Raw genomic sequence first — 12,188 nt, 5'->3', positions numbered from 1 at the left:
AACTACATTCCTTTTCAGCTGTGAAAAAGGAAATTGTTACAACAGCACAGTCATTGAGTGCTTAATACTGTGGCCTTGCAACAAAAATAGTGCATGTTTGACTTGGTGTCTGTCTTGGCCACTCTCTATGGCATTTTCTGTATGCAGTCCAAAATCAAACCAAAAGCTTTATTCTACGTTCAATGACATTATCAAGGACCAAAATTGCCCAAATCAAAATTGAATAAAAGTAATATTGAAAAAATATCTATAAAAATACATTAAAATATATATAAATTGATATTCTATTATATTAATATATTTATTTTTGTATTTCCACATTCATTTTGCTATTTATTTTTTATGTTTGTTATATTTACTTTTATAGTAACGAATTCTTTGGTGTTTTTTTCCCTGCTATTTATTTTTTTATGTTTGCTATATTTATATTTGCTTTTACAGTAACGAATTCTTTGGTGGGTTTTTTTCCCCATACATATATTCTTTCAATTATCCATCCATCCATTTTCCGTACCGCTTGTCCCCACGGGGGTCGCGGGAGTGCTGGAGCCTATCCCCAGCTGTCATGAGGCAGTAGGCGGGGAACACCCTGAACCCAATCGCAGGGCACACAGGAACGAACAACCATCCGCACTCACACTCACTCCTAGAGGCGATTTGGTTGATCGACATATCAGTCCAGCAAGTGCCAAGCTTTTTAAAACTTTTTGGGTCTTAAGTCTTCTCCAACAACTATGTAGGGACATTTTTATTTGGTTACAAAGTGGCCGAACTAAAATAACAAAGTTGTTGTTTTTTTATGGGGAGGGGAGTGGGGGTTAGTGCCATCACAAAGCCCTTATCTCAATCCTATTGACAAAAACCATAATTGGCCCCAATGAATTCCACAAAGCCATCACAAAATGCCCCTCTGGTTTATACATGTGAACAGCAGATGTCAGCAATGGCTCAGAGGAGTCCATTGACCTCTGTTGCCTCTTCTCAGATACATGTAGTAAGCAGTTATCACAGATTGTAGGAGATTATTCTAAAGCAGATTAATGCACTCCAACCTGCCTATAAAAGGCAAGGTCATTATGAGCTTAGCCTCGTGTAATGTCAATGGCTTTTACGAAGCGTGTGCAACATCATATTAGACAAATACTGGTGGCGTTATTTTGCCACTTTTTCTAATCTAATCTTTGCAGTGATCTCTTATCGCTAATGCTAAGCGATGATGCTACTTATTACCTCTGACTGTGGTGTGTCTGTATGTTGAACACCCACTGGATTAATATTAGAAAATTCATATGCAATGAATCATAGGCATGGGGTAGCTGAAACCTTTTGCACCCATAAAATGAATCCAAGTACAATAATCCCCCCTCTAACGCGGTGGTTTTGTTCCAGACAACCCCAGCAGTAAGTAAAATCCATAATAAAGAAATACCCTAGAATTGATATGTTCAATTTACCCAAAGCCGGCCATGGTTTAATAACGCTTATATTGTAAGTACGTGCATGTGCTCAGCATACTGCCTGTATTATAAGGATTACTATTGCATGTGTGAGTGCATGCATGTTTTTTAAATGGTCAAATGTGTTTTCTTTTCCTTCCTTTGCATTCGGCTCATCAAAAGTGTCAATTCTGACGATAAACTTTTCCCCTGAGTGGCCTGAAGCCCATCTTAAGCAGCTTCACAACACATGCATGTTGACTGGAGGGAGCGTATCCAGGGGCAACTAAATCTCAGCAGCAGTTACCTCGGCCAGATGACTCCCAATGGAAACTCACACCCAGGGACTCTGCATGACAAGCAAACACACACTGGGTTAGTGTTTCCAACTCGTGGTTTGATCAGGGACTTGATTAGAAGGTGCTTATGTGCACACAATGCTTCATAAATTAGTGGTTAGCACAAAACAAGCTTCCATGTTCATTCACATTATTATGACAAGGTATTTCAGCTTTTCCATTAACCTTGCACATTTTAGAATATTACTGCAGTTATGGAAGATTTTTACTTTGTCATTGTTAAAAGCTATAATCTATCAATGGATGCAAAATAAAGTGCAAGGCACATTTGGGAACAGTAAAGACATTTTAGACAAAGCCTGCAAGAACCACAAACAAAGTGCAAAGAAAGGGCGACACCACCCAAATCAGCCAAATCTCAGGTGAGCTGGATCCTATCCCAGGTGTGCTATTCCCTGGACTGGTTGCCAGCCATTAGCAGGACACGTATAATCAAACCGCTCTTCACACTAGAGCACAATTTAGTCTCCAATTAACCTAAAATGCATGTTTTGAGAATGTGCCAAATCATAAAAGCTCCCCAACATGTTAACATGACAATATGCATCTAAAATTACATCACAAGACTGCAGTTCTCACAATTCAAGCACTGGGCTTTGGCACAACTTTACTCACTAGACATCCGAACCAGAGCCGGTCGAACTTGAGTTGCCGTCCTCCATTGGACTAAGACACTCCCGAAAGACAACATCTTCCCAAGTACCGCTTTCAACTCAGTTTGCAGTATTAACTCTCCTGGGAACACTATAGGTCAAAATGACTCAGGGGTCTCTGTCTCCATTCTACAAACACGCGCAGGAAGTAAAAACAAACACCGAAGCAGAATTTTCGGATTCAAATGTTTTAATGGCATTTTTAAAATAAAGTAGCAGATTTAATCTGATTTATTATTTGCTCACTCATGTTTATGACACACTTGTTTGGTAGAGTTTTGTAAAGTTGTCATAGTGTTAAAAGAAGTAAATTAAGTAAAAGTGTTTAAAGCCAAGGCATTTATGTCTCATACATCTGATATTATTCATTGTAATACAGATTAACGTCTCGCAAATATATTGATTGCTCACATTTTAAATTGCAATTAAAATTTAGAGGGGAAAAAATCACAAAAATGTAAGTCATTCATCAATACTACCTCCCAACCTTTCTATGTATCGTTAAATGTATGCCACACAATCTGTTTTGGCTTGCAAATGAGATAGTACTGGAAGTTACGGTTGTTGCGGTCATGTAAATCAGATAGCTGACCCTTTTCTTCACCATATCACATTGACAAACAAATCATGAGAGGAAACAACACATACCAAAAAAAAAACATTCAAATTGCACGGAATGGCCAGTTATGTACAATTTTAGTGTAGCAGTGCTAATCACACTAATGTGTAGAAAAAATTACAGACCTGCATGGTAAGTGTGCATGTCTATCTGAATGGTGAGATACACTCTTACTGAACTGAAATGCCAGAGAAATTGATAACGCTGGATACGTACCACTGCATTTGCTAGCCTAATATCATGCAAGTGCCATTGCTTTTCTATTCATAAAGTGATAAATTGAATAACTGGATTTAGTTTATACCAAAATACAACTTTTCTGGTTGCTCTTAATTAACAGAGTTTTTTTCCATTTAGTATTGTTTAATTATTAAATGCAACCAAACCGCAGAGACAACAATTGAGCCAGTATTGCACAAGAGCGAGGGACGTTGTTCTCACCAGCCTTTTTGAAAGTTGAGAGCAACTTCTTGTTGGCTACTGATTAGTAATGCAAATGGATACTAGTTTCTGGTTCGACTGCATTTCAATGACATGTTTTTTACACGACTAGTGATGCAATTTATACTGGCTCAAAATGATTAACCATTATCAAAAATATATCATTTTGATTATCAATTAGTTGTTAATCTAATTTAACAAATTTAAAATAACAGAATTTTGACACGTCTGATTATTGAGAAAATATGCAACAGTAAGTAGCGTTAGGGGAACAGGCAGAGCCAATTTTGTAATGAAGTGTGCAGTTTGTGTATGCTATACTGTACAGCATATTATTTGAGAGGTACTTGTATTTAAAAATTGTTTTTGTAGTTACATAGAGTAGGCAAAAAGTAGGCATTTCCTTATTTAAGAAAGAAACAAGGGAGGGACATTAGGAACCTGAATCTTGGTTGGAAACAGTATGACTAAACAAGATGAAAAAATATTGAATGGACCTAATTATAAGACGTGAAGTTGTAATGAAATGATTTTGGGCCACCCTGTCTGACAGGATTAACCAAAGATAGTAGTATTTCCTGATTTCTTGAAGTGGTCGCCGACCCTTGGCCCGTACGTTGTGACGCCTCCTGAGCGTGGGGTTTCCCGGAGCTGAGTGCAGGGTTACCGCGCCCATCTCTGCTGTTTGATGGCCGCAGGAAGAAGCCACTGAGATCTTGACGCCGAGGAAGTAAAGAGGGACGACGACGCCGTAGGACGTGGGGATCTCTTTGGCCGTGAAGGTGGAATTTTGTGGAGGCTCTGGAGAGCACACACGTGGGACTCAGAAGGCCTATCTCGGGGTGAAACACCACCTCGCATCTGCTCTACTGTGCCGGTGTGTCCCCCCCTCCTCCTCGGCGGGTCAAAACTGTGTTCGGGGAGTGCCGCTCTTCGCTAGCTTCACTGAGCTAAATCCGAGCGCTTGGCTGGAGAGAGGAGAGACGAGCTCTTACTTGTTTCCAGCTAATGTGATTCTAAGCGCTGATTTCATTTGAAAGCAGGTAAGGATATTTTTTCTACCCATACTCGATGTAATCCATATATGTTTCAGCTAAAACAAGAGGTTAACTATGTTGGTTAGTTGATTACCTAGCTAGTTAGTTTATTTGGTTGTCGTTAGCCTGCCACTCGCCAACCAGGACAGTATAGAAAGGAAATAGTAGATTGTAATTGGGACATTAGTCTAGATTTTTAATTAAATGTACCCATCTCAAGTGGCCACTATGCGCTACTGTTAAAGCAGATGATTAGGTAAGAGTTTGCAATGTTAACGAGTTCCCCTAGCTGCCAACTAACTTGACCCTTTTAAGACAATTTTCCTGTACAGCACGGGGGCTAGTTTAAAGTGCAAATTCCTATCCCAGTTGTTGCCAACAAGTCGAGATGTCGGCCCATATTTTCCATGTCTACGCTATATCCCAAACTCATCCACGTATCGTATGGTAATGTTTTCCCCTTGAAACTTGAAAACTGTAAGATTACTGATGCAACTTCTGGCATTTGCGAAACACTTTTAAAAATTACTGAATTTGTGTTTCCTTCCTGTCGTGCTGCAAATCGTAGCATCATGCATGAATTGAGTCTAAAAATGGCTTCTTCGCCAACCCGAACCACCGCCGACACCACCCCCTGTTTTCTCTAGCGAGTCCAAGCAAGTTAGCCCAGCGGTGGCCGCAGCCTGGCGTGGCTCTCATGGGTGTGTTTCGCTCGATCGTGTGTCATATTTAGGCCAGATTTTGGGGGGTTTTATTGGGAACGGTGTTTGTTTAAACCTGGAGGGCGTTGCTAATATTTGCTCCGCTTAGATTATTTGCGTGAAGCGTTATTTGCGTAGTGTTGTGGCCGGAGGATATTCGTCAAATTCGTCTTTTTTTTTTTTTCTTAGTTCAGTGGTCCCTAGCAAAACCGATCTGAAGGTGCTATTAGATCAGTTTTTACTGTCAAGATAAACGGCGACCAGGCTTTACGGGGATACCACTTCATACTAGCTTAATTAGCCTATGGCAACATTGTTGACTCGAGCCAAAATCACACAAGTTAAAATTTAAACCCTGGGCCCTGATGTGTAAAATGTTTTCCATTTTAGGTCGTGATTGCTCTTCTCTTTGTAATATAGAGAAAATTAGCCTAATTGGCTCTGTGCAATCCTGTTATCTCGACCTCGGATGTGTTGCGGGGCGAGCTGTTAGCATCTCCACCGGCCATGTCCCATACCCGGCCGACTCATGGTTTCTATCGTTCACCGTGATATAGAACCCGATCGAATGCTATTTCTCTTGACGATAAAGCACTATTGTGGCCTCATTTGCATGATATTAGGAGGTTAATGTGCCTAGCAAGTTAAGAGGCTAGTTGGACGTGTTGCTGAGTCGTGCGCCTCCCCCTAACTAAGGGGCAACAAGATGCCGCTTTGAGCAACTTCCCGCCGGGCTGCGTCGAGCCGGAAACTCGCGAACGTTTTGTCGATTTAATTTTTGTGTGCATTTTTTTTCTTGTCTTCTAATAATCGTCATAATTTTGTCGGTGGTGCTTCATTTGGGCAGTGTGTCCCCTCCCTCCACCGCCTCCAATGAATGGGTTCCTGTACTGAGGGCCCGTGTAGCTGCACTCAACAAGATGGCGTTCAAAGCCTTCCTCATCAGCGCCTTTTCTCCTACTCGTAGTCAGCTGCCGAGCGTCGGAGGGCCTGTAGCTGGGACCTGCTAGCCTCCAATAAAACACTGTTGTTTAGAAAATAGCCCGTTTTAATTTTATCAAGTATGTTTTCAGAAACATGTTTCCTGACATATGCAGTCAGATGACAACATGGTGGGGGAATTGACTGAGCATGAATAGCAGTGAGAATTGCAAATCCATTTCTGGTTGGACAGTATTCAAGATTCAAGAGTATGTGTGTCAACATAACTATTTGTAATTTGTGGCCTTTTTGTTGTTCTATTAACAATTCATTTTACCAAACCTCAGATGGGATCCAAGATCCATTCCTTTTTGGAACGATTTGCATTGCCAAAGTGGCCCCATAAATTAAAAAAAAAAAAAAGGACCGACAAGAATTTGAGTAACAATTCAACATAATTAATTGCTGTGCTGAACTTAACCAATCTCATTTTGTTTGAAACAGAACACTCTTTCTAGCTTGTTAGCATTATTTTTTGCATATGTGGGATCATGAACATGCACTGAACACAAGAGCCTGGATGCCTGTTCATGAATTCAATGCGCTAGCATATTTGAACTTCAATTCAACTTTTCAATTCAAATCCAGTATTTGTTACTCCCTTACTGATTCAGAGTGAGGAGAAAGCGCACCATATGCTTCCACTTATTGTCCCGACAAGCACTTTCTAACATTATCTTTTACTTTAGGAGGCATTCTTTTTTTGCTACATTCAGAACACAGTCGAAATGTCACTTGGTCCTGCGTTTCTTGCATAACTTTGATTACGAAATAGGAACGTAGCTGCTTCATCTATATACAATGCCACAACAGAAGAGAAGGGGCTCCTCCTTCTCTGACACAAATAAAATAATGTCATCTCCAGTCAATCAAGTGGCCGGGTGTTTCGCTAAAACGTTGCCCAATTCTCAATACTATTGCTATCCTGGGTCAACATCTTGTGGCTTAATGACTTTTTCTACTTGTATTTGTCAGGAGGTTGTCTTTCATGGGTGTTTAGTGTTTATTATGGCAAGCGTCACCGCAACATTCCGTTTTGTTATTTTAGCTAGTATTATTAGCCATTTGCGCAATGGGGGTCTTTTGTTTAAAAGAAAAAAAAAAAAGGATTTTCATATTGTGTATTTTTAATCTTCAAGTGCTAGATAGAAATGGGATTATATTCTTAGTCTGTGTTCCACTCTGTGGGATTATATGGCTTTGGTCGGTTAATCGTTCAGATTTTTTTCCCCTAGCAACATTCTGTTTTTAGCTACATTTAATGGTTTGTTTATTCTTATTTTTGAAAAATCTGGAGTATATAATCATGGAATAAGGCACCGACTTTGTTTGTAGTTATCATCCTGTTGTGGTGGGATGCTTTTGTGTACATTAAAACTGATGACAGAAATGGTGATTATTTTAATCATAATTTTTTTTTTTTTTAATCTGTGACAGACCTTACATATAAAGATAGATAATCAGACATTTAACAGTTTTGGCCAAGTTGTTTGTGTTTTGCTCAGATAATCTCAACACAGAACACCACACATCTAAAGATTATGTTCTATCACCCATCTAGAATCCAGTTTTAGTGCTCTATGTTTGACAAATGCATTGCACTCCTAGCCAAGGAAATTTGAAAATCAGACTGTCACAGCACTCTCCCTTGGCCAACTTGCTGTCATGGATGAAATTTGTAATATTTTCATTTCCTAATTATAACAATAAAATATAGTGTCACATTCATATTGATCACTATTTAGGCTGGCATGTTGGTACGGCTTTTGATAACCATTCCAGTTTATCTCATGGACCCTTTGGAAAATGAATCTTCTGTCTCCTATCTAAATGAATGAATCACACAGGAAGTGATAAAGATGACAATGAACCAAGAAGTCGTGATGACAAGGCAAAATAAAGTGGGGGTATGCAACACTGGTGATTATGGAGTGAAACTAATCTCTTCTTTTAGCAGCCGGATCGTGGCAAAGACCAGTGGAACTTTGAAGTACACCATGCTGACAGTGTTAAAAATAATGTAATCTCCTACGGTGCACACCACTTTGTCACTATTAAGGGTGTTTCGATCCGATACTCATATGGCTGCTGTATACTACAATTTTGTGGACTTGATCGACAATGGATTACAGTACAAATTGATGAGCAGGATAACAGATTGGCTACTAATTGGTGCAGCTAAAGTAGCAATTAGGGATCAACCGATGTGGGGTTTTCTATTGCCGATGCCGATATTTAGAGTTCAGGGTCAACCGATGACCAATATGAGGTGCAGATTTTTTGGCCGATTGTTAGGGCCGAAGTCTCAAAATTTTGTGCTTTATTTGCACACTAAAATGCTACACTAATAAGTGGGTGCCCAACATTTCTGAACTTAAAATCATCATTTATTGAACACCGATCAATAAATTGACCAAGTATGAAATGTATAAAACAGGTAATATTAAAAAGGACAATCATTTACATGAAATGTTTTTTTCAAGTTTGTTCGAACAAGTATAGTTTACGAAATACGTTAAGAACAAACATGAATATTCCAAAAGTTTAGTCTCAAGCTCTTTAACTAAGGCAGCCGGCAACAGCATATTCCTCCGCACCAATTACACAAGGCTGCCCAAGGACGTTCCTGACTTTAAATCAGCGCTACTAAACATGGATATCGGCCGATGAATTAAGTAATAGGGAATATTGACCCGATGTATCGGTAGCAATGCAAGCATCTTTCACACATAATTTTATTTCTATGCGTACATTACTGTAAAAAGTATGAAGTAATCAAAGCAAAGTGATATCACCCCCATAATTTTATAGATTGTTAGCCAGCCCACAGCGCTTAGATAGGTGAAGTAAGCCTCTATCTGTTACATAGCACAAGTGATCTGAGTGCGCCACTTGCTTTTACGCAAACACACACACACACACTCACACGCAATAAGTACGTCTCCTTTTAAGTCCGTGATCGCTTTTTAGTTGGAGAGTCAACCGGCACTTTTGGTACAGTGCCGTGAAAAAGTTTGTGAACCCTTAGGATTTTACAATATATTTGCACTTTTTTTAAAGAAATGACGGTGACAAGTTTACAAAAGTGTTACAGGATATTGACACAAGGCTAGTTAGCATTGACACAAATCTGCAAAACCCTGTTTTAACAGGAAGCATAAGAAAATAGCAAAAAAATCAAAACACAGGTGTGAATAAGTTTGTGAACCTTTCCACCTATAGAAGTTAAAACTGACTGTGTGACATGTCTTTCAATACTAGATGACTTCAGGTAATTTCATGTGACTTGACAGACCTTAAAGCCACACTTGTTGTATACTCACCTGAATGTACTTGTCATTTAGTAGAGCTATACCTGCGTGGACACAAACATTACAAATCTAGCAATGGGAAGATCTAAAGAGCTGTCTCCAGACCACAGAGGAGCAATAATTGCAGCTCACAAATCTGGAAAAGGTTACAAAACCATAGCCAAAGATCTGCAGCTACATGTTTCAACTGTAAGACAAGTGATTTACAAGTACCAAGAACATGGAGTAACTACTTCACTTCGAAGATCTGGTCGTCCAAGGAAGATAACAGGCAGAGCAGAAAGAAAGATGGTGAGAGAAGTCACTGATAACCCCAGACTTACCTCTAGAGACCTTCAGAAATCTCTCTCAAGCAAAGGAATTGAAGTTCATGACAGCACCATCAGAAAAAGACTGGCTCAGAATAACCTTCATGGAAGGGTAGCAAGGAAGAAGCCATTACTATCAAAAAAGAATATTGCAGCTCGGTTAAAATTTGCTCAAGAGCACATAGGAAAGCCTCAAGAATTTTGGAACAACATTTTATGGACTGATGAATCTAAAATAGAACTTTTTGGCCAAAATCAAAACAGATTTGTTTGGAGACGACCAAGCACAGCTTATCAACAAAAGCACCTCATCCCAACTGTAAAACATGGAGGAGGACGAGTACTCGTATGGGGCTGCTTTGCAGCAGCAGGACCAGGGCAACTTACCATCATAGAAGGAATCATGAATTCCGAGGTTTACCAAAATATTCTGGAAGAAAACGTTAAACCGTCTGTAAAGAAGCTCAAGTTAAGAAGAAACTGGATGCTGCAACAGGACAATGATCCAAAGCATGCAAGTAAATCAACATCGGAATGGCTCAAAAAGAAAAAATTCAATGTTCTGGAGTGGCCCAGTCAAAGTCCAGACTTAAATCCGATAGAAATGTTGTGGTCGGACCTGAAAAAAGCAGTGCACCAAAGAAAACCATCAAACCTTGGACAACTGAAGCAGTTCTGCAGGGAGGAGTGGCCCAAAATCTCCCCAGCTCGATGTGAGAGACTCGTCAGTACTTACAAGAAAAGATTGCAAGAAGTCATTGCTGCTAAAGGAGGTGCAACAAGCTATTAACTCTGACTGTTGGCAAGGGTTCACAAACTTATTCACAACTGCGTTTTCATTATTTTGTTATTCTTGTGTGTTTATAGTTAAAATATAGTCCTATTAATTTGTATTCAGCCATAATGGCAATGTGTCACCATTCTGTAACACTATTGTGAACTTGTCTCCGTTATTTCTTTAAAAAAATGCAAATATATTGTAAAATCCTAAGGGTTCACAAACTTTTTCACGGCACTGTACATAAAATGTCCCCACCCCAAAGACAATGAGATAATTTTGAAGGAAGACGCATGCACCCTAATATTGTCATTTTCCTTCAGATTTGATGAAATTAATGGCAATTTCCGGGAGTACTGTTACCTTGAAATAAGGCTAGTATCGGTACTCACCTGCCCCTACTTTACTAGCACTCACACCCCATTGCTTTGCTTGGAGTGCTCTGCTGCGTTGAGACTTGTGTCGTGTAGTGACATTACGGAGAGCCTAAATGAATTTGCATGTTTGGAGTTGCTCAGCCTGAGATGCATCCTGTCCAAATCAGATTTAAAATCATATCCTGAATGTGGTTTCGATCCAAATGCAAAAATGGCATTTTATGTGCCTTGTGATTGTTCAGATTATTTAAAAAAAGTCAATTTCAATCTGGTTGGGCTAAATATCTGATTTTGGCTGGCAGTCTGAACGAGGCCAAAATGTATTGGTCATATTTATCTACACTGCACTCAGTCTAGTCAGTGCTAATGGCCTCGTGAAACATTTCCCAAATCAATCAATTTCTGCTGCCAACTTTATCCATGTAGGTTTTGCTGTAATCAGACATTATCAGCATCACATTACCACAATGATGGACTCGACACAAAAATTCGGCTTGTCCTTAAACACTTGTGGTTTATTTTTTACTCAAAACCCGTTTAAGCTCGGAGTCTCAAACGTCTGATTCTGTCATTGGACATCGTAGGACACTAATAGAATAAACGTCAGGGAAATCAATGAGTTATCATTGCAGCAGGTCTAGGGATTTTTGTGAAATGAAATGAACATAGCTCAAGCTGGAATTCCCTTACCTGTCAAATTATTGCACAATAATTTTACACTATGATGTGCGTCCCAACAACAAGCTGTGTGTTGCCAGGGATGTCAGACTGACTTGATGATGATTTTATAAAATGCCCATGAGCAAATACCCTTCAGTATTTTTCTCTACTACCCCTAGTCCCTTGTAGCAGCATTCTTTGTGACCTGGTTCCTTTTCAGCCACATTTGATATGCACCAGTTCCTAAAAGCACTTAGAGAGACTTTCACCCAACAACCAGGAGGAAGAGGAGGATAAAAGACACATGCGCAAAGGGTTCAAATCTTTTGTCACATTGAAGTGCCATTAGTGATGGCCCATTCTTGGTATGAATCTCAAATGACTTCCACATCCCTTTACATAAATTATTTATCCAAACCTTTTAGCTTTGGTTTATACTTAGCATCTTGCTATCAGTCATCCTTTATTGACTCTCGACTTGATCATAATTACAACTCTACTGGTCACTTTAAACTATGAGACGATTC

At 39.5% G+C, this 12,188-nt stretch overlaps 1 protein-coding gene across 2 annotated transcripts in view; it reads left to right on the top strand.

Annotated features, from left to right (window-relative positions):
- Positions 1-12,188, top strand: part of LOC148402610 (guanine nucleotide-binding protein G(I)/G(S)/G(T) subunit beta-1) — a 31,944-nt gene that overhangs the window by 937 nt on the left and 18,819 nt on the right. Inside the window, exon 1 of one of the 2 annotated variants that reach the window (XM_088369375.1) lies at positions 4,148-4,551. The exons of the other annotated variant lie outside the window; for it this stretch is intronic. The gene's annotated coding sequence lies outside the window, so the exon portion shown is untranslated. Of the gene's footprint in view, positions 1-4,147; positions 4,552-12,188 lie in introns of those variants that run through there. 2 annotated transcript variants of the gene reach the window in all.

Source organism: Syngnathus floridae, chromosome 2, assembly GCF_059516105.1.
Source record: "Syngnathus floridae isolate MCC-2025c chromosome 2, RoL_Sflo_1.0, whole genome shotgun sequence".
NCBI lineage: Eukaryota > Metazoa > Chordata > Actinopteri > Syngnathiformes > Syngnathidae > Syngnathus > Syngnathus floridae.
The sequence above is the reverse complement of the archived record's forward strand: the minus strand, read 5'-3'. Positions and strand labels throughout refer to the sequence as shown.